We start from the raw sequence: 11,790 nt of genomic DNA, 5'->3' as shown, positions 1-11,790 counted from the left end.
ATGTTACCAAGGTTACCACTGAGGTAATGGTTGGGGGGATGTGAAATGGAAACAGTTGGAAGCTTGACATGTGATGATCAGCACTCACGTGACTAGAACTTCTTTGTTTATTATTTTTGTTAGCAGACACGTGCATGTTGAATTTGCCAATCACTGTGCATTTTAGAAAGGTGGTCCTGGCTGGAACTGTACACAGTTCAAATATATGTAATTGATTGTTGGTAAGTGTATTTTTTAAGTAGCCACACTGGCACAAGTATGTTTACTTTTCCTCCTACTTAACTCACTAGCTCAGCTTTGTAAGAAGGGCTTCTCTGCTTGAGTGAGGGTCAGGCAGCTCCCCCCTGTCTGTGAAGCCAGCCTCTCACTAGTAATGCAGGGAGGGAGCTGTCTCAGACTTCACCATCCTCCCCCCCCCCCCTCACCCACACACCATTCACTAGCTGGGACATGGGGGAAGTCAGGAGTGAGGGTCAGGCAGCTCCCCCCTGTCTGTGAAGCCAGCCTCTCACTAGTAATGCAGGGAGGGAGCTGTCTCAGACTTCACCATCCTCCTCCCCCCCCCCTCCCCCACACACCATTCACTAGCTGGGACATGGGGGAAGTCAGGAGTGAGGGTCAGGCAGCTCCCCCCTGTCTGTGAAGCCAGCCTCTCACTAGTAATGCAGGGAGGGAGCTGTCTCAGACTTCACCATCCTCCCCCCCCCCTCACCCACACACCATTCACTAGCTGGGACATGGGGGAAGTCAGGAGTGAGGGTCAGGCAGCTCCCCCCTGTCTGTGAAGCCAGCCTCTCACTAGTAATGCAGGGAGGGATCTGTCTCAGACTTCACCATCCTCCCCCCCCCCCCTCACCCACACACCATTCACTAGCTGGGACATGGGGGAAGTCAGGAGTGAGGGTCAGGCAGCTCCCCCCTGTCTGTGAAGCCAGCCTCTCACTTGTAATGCAGGGAGGGAGCTGTCTCAGACTGGTATCAGGGTTAGGGCACTGTGTGCAGGAAGATCACAACACTCCTGGTATTAATAGGGATAGGGCACTGTAAGAGATGTCTGTAGTAGATTGAATAAAGATCTGATGTTTCTGCTCTCCTCACACCAAACAAAAACAACACACAAGCAGAGAAGCCCTTCTTACAAAGCTGAGCTAGTGAGTTAAGTAGGAGGAAAAGTAAACATACTTGTGCCAGTGTGGCTACTTAAAAAATACACTTACCAACAATCAATTACATATATTTGAACTGTGTACAGTTCCAGCCAGGACCACCTTTCTAAAATGCACAGTGATTGGCAAATTCAACATGCACTAGCATTTCAGGTGCCTGCTAACAAAAATAATAAACAAACAAGTTCTAGTCACGTGAGTGCTGATCATTACATTACTTTTTTTGTCAAGCTTCCAACTGTTTCCATTTCACATCCCCCCAACCATTACCTCAGTGTTAGCCTTGGTAACATCAATAGATAAGAGCACAGCCAGCCAATAGGAATACATACATACATATTCATTCCTAAGTGACCTTTACTGACCTGGGAAGTGTGAACACTTTGTTTCTTTTTCTGTTGGTGTTCGTTAGTTTCCAGTTCCATTTCCCATCCCCCCAACCATCACCTCAGTGGTAACCTTGGTAACATCAATAGATAAGAGGGCAGCCAGCCAATAGGAACACATATTCATTCCTAACTGACCTTCAGTGACCTGGAAAGTGTTTATTTGTATCATTTTCAGTTAGTGCGCACTAAATCGAGTTAGTGCGCACTAACGGGGAGTTAGTGCGCACTAACTCGATTTAACGATTTTTAACGATAAATCGTTAGAATTTCTATTGTATCGTGTTCTATAACGATTTAAGACGATATTAACATTATCGGACAATAATTTTAATCGTTGAAAAACGATTCACATCCCTATTAGGGGCCACTTTGACATTCTACGTGACACCTACGAACAGAACAGTGGTCTCTTGTGAAGATTTGCTGGCCTTCGGAGTGAGGAAGCTCACTCCAAGATGAGATTTGGGCAAGGTTCTCTCAACCTAGCTTGTAACATGGCCAGTCTCTCTCTCTCTCTCTCTCTCTCTCTCCTGGGATCATTAAAAATGGTGAATGCAGGAAATACAACAGGTCTGGCACTTATCGCAGAATCTGAAATAGTATTGCAATTTGTGCTAACTTAGCTCTTCGCGATAAATGCTATATTAGCATAAAACACACCCCTTTTGCTATCGCATGCGGTACTTACCGCATTTTGATAAATCCACCCCATAGTTCCTAAAAAAATTAAATTAACACCAAATTTTGAGCAGTAAAAGCAAAAAAAAAGAAAAAATTCAGGCTGACTCCCTGGTTGCTCACCAAGGCCTACCTTAGATGTTTTGACACTTTTGTGCTGTTTGTGATTTTCCACACTCTTCACCTTGGAGATTTTAATTCTGTTGCACTGTTTGCAATTCCTTGTATTATGTCTTGGGTGTCAGCACTCATCAGCATATATTAGCTCTAAAATTACTACAGTTAGCCAAGTAACAGAGAGAACTATAACTCATTTAATTAGCCATTTGCAGTTTCACTGTAATGGCCATATGCACTTATGTGCATAGATTAATCTTTATTCTTTTAAAAAAAAAGCTTATAGTACTGGTAGGATCAACCAGGTATCTATGCCTCCAACAGGGACAGGCATCCTATATTGTTGCAGGTTGTCTGTTCTGGACAGGAGCTCAGCCTATGCTCTTCTTGTGGAAAGGAGGGACTCAGCACAGCTGAGAATGAAAAGGAGAGCCATCCCAGCCTCCTTCAGGTTGGGGAGTAGGGTAGTCCCATGCTCTGAAGAGAGAGCAATCACAAAATCCAGAGGAATATACATGTCCTAGCCCCAGCTGTCAGGAGAAGGGGCCCAGTCCTGCATTTATACTCTGGCCCATGGATGAATCCTGGGCAAATCAGCTTTTCTGTGCTGAAGACAGCCTTCAGTGGGGGTCCCCACACTATGCCACAAAGTCCTCTGGAGGGGATTCAAATGGGAAGCCATTCTTGGTACCTTAATGTGCTTTCTCTCTCTTCTGGCTGTCTTTGAGGTTGATTCCAAATGCTTTTCCCTTATGGTACTTGACAATTCCTGGTCTTGCTCTAGCCATCTCTTGCATTGCATGTTTGCTGCACCACTCCTTGGGCCTTAATGCTACTCCTAGTACTACTTTAATCTTCCTGGTATCTTAGGTTTTTTATGCCATTTTTCCTCCCGTCTCAACCCTCAAAGTACACCTTGTGGATTTTTCAGCTACTCTTTTTGCTGCATTGCTCTTTTCCTACCATTTCTTTTTTGTCAATCCCACTGCTGGCCACCACTGCTCCAACCTAGCCTTGGTACCTTAAGTTATTTCCTCCCGTGTCTGGCTGTATTTGAAGTTCTTTTCAAAACCCCTTCCCTTACAGTACTTGCCAACTCTTACCATGCCTTGGCCATCCAATGCTTTACACATACCTTTCCCACCCACATTTTTTAATGATTTAATTCCCTTATGGTTCTTTCAACTATTGATTTCTTCTGGTATTTAGCCTCCAACAGATTATAGCATAGCAAAATGTAGAGGTAGCAGAATTGCAGCTCCCAAAACCAGGACCTCATTCCTTCATTATTATGGCTTTTCAGGTGATGGTGTAGTATTTACAAAACTGATTCAGAAGAATTGTGTGCTGGATTTCCTGAATCCAGGACACAGGATATTAAGTAGCTAGAGCCAAAAGAACATTTGGTACCTCTAGTCAGTAGCATCTTTGCCTCCAATGAAGACCCAATTCCAAGCCTGAACAGCCAGCACCTTCTCTTAATGATGCCATATGGAAATAACATCAGGTCTCCTCCAGGGATTTCCTCTGGCTTCTCCCTACCTAGAGCATTCTACCAATTTAGTTGGTATCCTTTACCCCTCATTTGGAGTCTTGCTGTGTTCTTGCCACTCTGAGTGGCAGGTTTGTACTTCTCATGATGCTTGATTTCTTTATACCATTCTTTCAGCTGCTTTGACCCTCTATTGCTGATTTCTTCTCCTCTCACAGTGCCTTATTCTGTTCATGTCACGCTTGGTGTTGCTTTACCCCTCTCATGCAGTTTTGGGAATTCATATCATTGTTCTTGATTCCCTTTGTCCCACTTTTGTAACCTTGGGTTGTTCTAGCCACACTTGCTGCTACTTTGCTCCTAGTGTCTTGGAGAACTCCTGCCATTGCTGGTAGCATTTTGCTTTATTGTTCTGTTCACATACCTTCACCCTTCTGATGATGTCTACCCACCAATTTCATTAGAAATGATTAGAGTATCCCAATTTTGGAGCCCAAAATAGACTGCATTGCTTCCTGCATTGACTATAATGGTAAATGAACAAATGAATAAAACGAATAAATGAAACTTTTTTTGTTTAAAACCAACTGAACAAACAACTGCAATTTACAAAATAAATGACTGAACTGGAACTAATTTTTTGACTCTACACATGTCTAGTATTATCCCCTCTAGGTTTGAACCCCAGGTGACTGACTGCTCCATTCACTCTCCTTCCCCCCTTACCATCACCAAATGTGTGTTGAAGTACAAAAATCTCAAGTTCTGGTCAGCTGCCTCAAAAAGCAAGTTGGATCTAATTATATAGTTTGCTGTGGTGATGTTTTTAAATTGTAGGACAAGGAATAACAGTTATATACATCTTAGACTTCCCTCTGGCCAAGGGCTTTCAGGCTATCCAAAATGAATTTGCATGAGAAATTTGCATACATTGGATACCTAATATATGCATATTTATTGTGTGCATATTCATTGTGGATATCTTGAGAACCCAATAGACTGTGAGGTGACTAGAAGAGGTTTGGGAAGCCTTGCTATATCCTTTGTATAGCATCAAAAGTTTCAGTCACAGATTTGGCTTGCCCTCACTTAAACCAAAGAACCTGGATAAATTGTATGAGAAAGACAATTTATCCAGGTTCTTTGGTTTAAGTGAGGGCAATTTAGATGGCTAGACAACCATCTAAACCTAAAAAAGTTTATAAACACTACCACAAAGGACTGCTTCTACAAACTGCAAGTCCTCAGAAAACTAAAACCCCTCCTTTACTTCACCGACTTTAGGCTAGTACTCCAATCCATCATATTATCTAAGCTCGACTATTGCAACTCCCTTCTTCTCGGTCTCCCCACCAATACCATCAAACCATTACAGATGGTACAGAACTCTGCCGCTAGAATCCTCACAAACTCTAACAAAAGAGACCATATCACCCCAATCCTTCGTAACCTACATTGGCTTCCTATTAAACACAGGATCCTCTATAAAGTACTCACAATCGTTCACAAAGCGACATACAAACTGGCTCCTATCAGGTTAAGCACTCAATTTCAACCGCATACATCCTCCAGACCAATTAGAAGCGCATACAAAGGCACACTACATGCCCCACAGGTTAAATCATCATTGAGTAAACGAGCACTATCTTCAGCAGGCCCCCACCAATGGAACGCGCTCCCCCCAGATCTAAGACTAGAACCAAGTCATCAAGAGTTCAAAAAAAAACTGAAGACCTGGCTTTTCCACCAAGCCTTCCCAGACTCTTAATGCTGCCTAGACGGGAGGATAAACCTAAATTATGGGACACCTCACCGAGTTTTACTATTATGACTTTTTAACTGTACAACGATTTTGAGTTCAAACGTTTCTCGTATTTACATTGTATTTATATTGTATTTATATTGTAATATTTTATTATTACTATGTTAAATTGGCATTCTGTTCTATTGTTCCATGTAAAGCCCCTTTCTCTATTTTGGGCAATTCATCGTTTTATGTAAACCGGATTGATTTGTAGTTCTTACAAGAACTTCGGTATATAAAAATTAAAAATAAATAAATAAAGAGACAAAACTGAAAAAAGGCACAAAAAAATCCACCTGGTTAAATGTTTTTATATCAAGAAACTGGAGGAGGGTTAAATCATTGTTCTGTATTTCACTACAAACTGTATGAGGATTGTGTAATGTTAGAATGGCTATGCTTGCAATCTGGCATTTACTTAAATAAAAAGTTAACAAAAAAAAAAAAAAAAAGGAACAGAAAAAATAAAGCAGAAGACAGAAATCTGGGCTCAGTCTAGTACCAAAGAATTCCAACTGCAGAAATAAACAAACATCCCATATCTCCAAAGACAGATTCTGATTCAATCTGATTATATTGATTGTGCAATGAGTCATTACTGATATCCATTTATAGCAGAAGCTATTTAGCTATTATATGGATATGCTGTAATCAGTGGTTTTTACCCTCAGTCCTTAGGGCTCCCATATTTGGTTTTCAGGATATAAAAAATGAATATTTATGAGATACAGTATATTTGATATACAAACCAGATTAATTTGCATGTTTTAGTTATCCATAAAATTCATATCTATTGGAAGCCCCAAAGATCATAATTAAGAACCATTACAGACATGTTCTCTTTTAAGCTAGACTGAATAGCAGAGTGTTTTTTATATGTATTTCTGAGTTAGGAGCTAGCAAGTGTGTTGACTTAATCAACATCTCATGTCTGCTAGATTTATTGTCTTTAGAATCTGCTAAAACCCACTCTGGGGTCTTCAAATTGAACTAAACAATAACCATTAAACTAGGAATTGGCAGTGCCTAATCCATTAGTGACAGACATCAGTCAGGATTTTTGATTAAGGAAGTATATGCAAATTGAATTAATCAAAAAAAGAGATAAAAGAAAACACATCTAAAAAGAGTTAATTTGGGTTCTCTCAGGAAAAAACATCTAAAATTAACATAGAAAACTAGGCATGCCAAATTAAATTAAGAAGTATCCAAAAATAAATATTCCCTCCTCGCAACATTACAGTTTTATTGTAAATCATACATGAAGGACACCATGAGCAGTGAAATATGTGTTCACTAGGTTGTATGATCAAGATATAAATATTTGTAGTAGTGCTACTAAGTGTTATGACTAGTCTGAACAATTGAGTCCTGTTTGTTTATGTAACTGATCAGTATGTTAATATTTATTTATTTAATATAAGGGCAATTTTCAAAAGACATCTGTGCAGAAAGTGACTATTTAGATGGGTAAATGGGTGTTTGAAAATTTCCCATTCTCTCTGCATTGAGTGGAGGCAGTCCCTGAGATAGACATAGGGCAGGAAATGCAACAACATACGTAGTTTTAATTTTTCAAAAATATACACATTGTTTTGACATGCAAAAATACCTACTGAAAAAGCAGGTGCAAATGTCTGTGGATACCTTTTCCTTAGACAATTTTCAAAGAGAAAATACATATATACTTTCCCTTTGAGAAGTGGTGCATAATCCTCAAGTTAAAGTACTTTGCAAATAGCTGTGGAGTTTTGAAAATTATCTCCTATATGTTCTCTGCTATTCCTATATTCTTGAGAATCCCTACTTTCATGAATGTGTAGCATGTGTTAGAGATGATGAGCAGTGACTATGTTGAAAATGCATATAGGCAGTATGTGTGTTACAAGTGCAAGTTTGTTAGGTATGATTAAATAAGGGAAAGAGAAGGAAAAGATTTGTGAAGATAGAAAATGTTTATAAACTTTTCTTCACAATTGGTGAATTTAGCGCTAGATAAGGATAACATGGCTTTAAGAAGAATGCATGAAGCTATTGAGAACTTGCTCAGATATGAAAACCTGAAAGCTTTTAATTTTTTTAAATGTTCCATCGATATCTGGAAATTAGCTGATTAGAGAGAATATGTTAGAATGTTTGAAGATTACCAAATGAAGGTCTTCTACCCCTGGTTAAAGCTGATAGTATTTTCTTCATTCTAAGAGGCAGATGGGAGACCTTAATTGTATAGTGGAGCCTACTAGTAAAGATTGATGACAACAATTAGAAGATGTGTTAAATCCTGTATAAGTAAAATCTACAATGTATTTCCTTTACTGTGGAATTGGACTGGAATTGGTTTTAACAATTTCTCTTTAGAAGTTGGTTCTCCCTTTTTTGGAAGCTAAAGTCAGATTATATCCTGACTAGTCCCATCTAACCCAGAAATGGAGGAACAATTTTCTGGCTTTTAAACAAAAATCTATGGGATAGATTTTTAAAAATTGCGCGATCGCGTACTTTTGTTCGCGTACCAGGAGCAAACAAAAGTACGCTGGATTTTATAAGATACGCGTATAGCTGCGTGTATCTTATAAAATCCGGGGTCGGCGCGCACAAGGGGGTGCACATTTGTGCAACCTGCGCGCGCCGAGCCCAGCGCACGCTGCCTGTTCCCTACGAGGACGCTCCGATTTCGGAGCGGCCTCGGAGGGAACTTTCTTTCGCCCTCCCCCCACCTTCCCTTCCCTTCCCCTACCTAACCCACCCCCCCAGCCCTATCTAAACCCCCCCCACCTTTGTTGGCAAAGCTTCGCTCCAGCCACGCCCCTGACACGCCCCTTTTAGAAAGCCCCGGGACGCACGCGCGTCCCGGGGCTTTACGCGCGCCGGCAGCCTATGCAAAATAGGTGCGCCGGCGCGCAGGGCTTTTAAAATCCGCCCCTATGGATTTTGCAGTTGATTTAATATTGAAATACCTAGATAAGTGCCAGATTAAATATATGAGAGATATATATCTGCTTTAGGATCCAGATCAGTTTTCCACTTTCAATCAAGTGAATTCAACTGGCCTTCCAGGTTGAATTTATATGAATTTACATTAGATTATCTTTTTTTCTGGTTTCTGTGCCCTTTCCAGTTGTATTTATAGTTTATCAAACATTTTTTCTCTCACCATGCCTGTGCAATCTTTTTGTTTTCTTAGGTTTAAACTACTGAATATCGGTCTCTTCTGTTTTAGGACCATAGTTTCATACAGTATATAGTAACACAGTAGGTGATGACAGAGAAAGACCAATTTGTGCATCAAGTCTGTCCAGTTATTTCTGTCAATACGCCCAAGGATATACTCCAGCTGCCAGTAGTAGAAGTTTGACTGATTGCTCCTTATCAATATCAGCTTTCGTTGCTTCCGATTTGGTTCTCTAGCCTCCTAGGTAGATGAGTATACAAGCTCCTATAATTAATCCAACATCTATCCCCCCTTTCTCCTCTCTCTCAACTCACCTCTCATGTCTTACCTCCAAGCTTTGGACCCAGGTCCAACTGTAAAGTTGGGAAAATGTATTCATTTTTCTTTCTTTTCTCCTTTTTTGTATTACTCTAAAATTATTCTCTGCATTGACTGGCTTTGAACATGACTATCACCAAATGACTAATAAAATACATACAAAAAGAAAAAGAATAAAATAATAAAAGACAAATGCTACAATCCCCAGTGAGAAAGATGGCTTTGGCCTTTTCATAGCAGCTTTTGCATGTGAAACTTAACCACTATTTAAAACTATAGGAAAGTTGTTAAAACTTTTTAAATGTATTATCGGACAGAATGAAAGAAGAGGGATTATTCCAGCTAGCATTCCTATTAAAATCTAGAACATAATGGGAGCTGTGCAGATGCAGCATTGTTTTGTTCTGGACTTTTTCCTGACTTTATTAAGATTAACCATATTTTAGTTTACATTTACATTTATGTTTATTAAAATTTGATAATCACTTAACACTAAAAGGTCTAACCAATATACAATAAAACATACATAATAAAACCAAAAACTAAAAGCTTACAAAATTTTAAAAGCTATACATTTGAGGTTCCTGAAGAAAATTAAAAAGAACAAATGTAGGCCTGGATTTATCAAAATGCGGTAAGTATTGCATGTGATAGCAAAAGGGGTGTGGTTTATGCAAATATTCATTTTATTGCAATTTGTGCTAATTACCTATGTGAAGAGCTAAGTTAGTGCAAATTGTGATAACATTATCATACTTTGTGATAGGAGCCAGACCTGTTGTATTTCCCACATATAACCACTGGGGGAGGGAAAGGGAGAGAGAGAGAGAGAGTGTGAGCCTGGCCACAATGTCATCTCCCTAGATAGGTATTTGTATCCCTACAGTAGGCCCACCTAGTAACTTGAGGTGAGGTTTAGGTATCAGTGTAGGGGGTTAGGGGCCCCTTTGACATTCAATGTTAGACGTACGAACAGAACAGTGGTCTCTTGTGAACATTTGATGACCCTCGGAGTGAGGAAACTCACTCCAAGATGAGATTTGTACAATGTTCTCTCCATCTAGCTTGATGTTACCCAAGTAGAGAGTCCATCAAGCTAGGTGGAGAGAACATTGTACAAATCTCATCTTGGAGTGAGTTTCCTCACTCCGAGGGTCATCAAATGTTCACAAGAGACCACTGTTCTGTTCATATGTCTAACATTGAATGTCAAAAGGGCCCCTAACGCCCTACACTGATACCTAAACCTCACCTCAAGTTACTAGGTGGGCCTACTGTAGGGATACAAATACCTATCTAGGGAGATGACATTATGGCCAGGCTCTCTCTCTCTCTCTCTCTGCCACCCCCCCCCCCCCCCAGAGGTCCCTGATGGCTAGTTGGATGCTCTGGGAGCTTCAAATTCATCTAACTAGGCCTTGCAGGAGACATCACACAAGGCAATGTAACCTTACCACCCAGTCACAGCAGCTATCGCACAGCCTAACACAATTCAAAAAGGTGTTGTTAAAATCAGCGTTAAGTCTGTGCAATAGCTCTTCGCAGACAGGCAAACCCAGCCCACTCCCCACCCCTAACTCCTCCTATTTTCCATATTTGCATCGCACCATACGATATAGTGCTATCGCATGCGTTAAACACATTTTCGCAAGCGGTAAGGGCCTATCGCATGCGTTAACGGGGCTTTTCGCATGCACTAAGCCCTTAATGCATGTGAAAAAGCCTTAGCGCATTTTGATAAATGACCCCGTAGTTCGATGAATGGGCATTTGTAGGTAGGACTTTAGATGGAGTGGAATGTATTTGGAGAACTTTTATGGTGACTTGTCCTTCTGCATGCCCCAAATATCTCTTTTTAGACCAAGCCAATGCTGTTGTTTTTGAACAAATAGCTGATGAATACCTCCTTTTATGATCAATGCTATTTTTCAAAACCCAAATATTTTCCCACCATTCATCCTTCTCCAGAGTCCAAAAAGATTTTGGTAATTCAAGCCCTGCATGCCAGCATTTTGCTTAATATGTCATTACTCGTGCTAGAATATACATGAAATAAATAAATTGTGGATTCATGATTTTATTTGCGAGACTGTGTAGGATAGCCAAGTGAAATCTTTATAGGCTGGAGCAGGAATCATGCACACTCTAGCCTTTCTTCATGCAATTTCAATGTTCATTAGTGTAAACAGCAAAACAACATTACAGTAGAATGCCTACCTTTGCAGTGTACTCACAACACAAACTTCCAGAGAGAGTCAGGAGCTCCTGCTCCTAGAGAAGAGAGGCCTCCTGATCCCAGCTGGGCTCACAGTTGTATTCCCTTCCCAGCAGGGTCCCACCCACAGAGCTTCTACTCCCTGTAGGATTTAAGGTGGACCAGGCTAGATGCCTGGTCCCATATAGTTTAAGTAGGGGGAAATAGGGCCACTCATTCACAGACTGCAAAATCCTGTCATGACTGGTAGTACTATCATTTCTACTGAATAACAATAAAGCATCTCCACTTCCCCCACTGTTTATTCCAGGGCTTCTCAAATCTGCCCTGGGCACTCTACAGCAGATTGGGTTCTCAGGATATTCACAATGATTATGCGTGAGATTAATCTGCATACATTGGAGAGTCTCTAAAGGAGAATTCATCTCATGTATATTCA

Source organism: Rhinatrema bivittatum, chromosome 3 (assembly GCF_901001135.1).
Source record: "Rhinatrema bivittatum chromosome 3, aRhiBiv1.1, whole genome shotgun sequence".
Classification (NCBI taxonomy): Eukaryota; Metazoa; Chordata; class Amphibia; order Gymnophiona; family Rhinatrematidae; genus Rhinatrema; species Rhinatrema bivittatum.
This window is presented reverse-complemented; position numbering follows the sequence as displayed.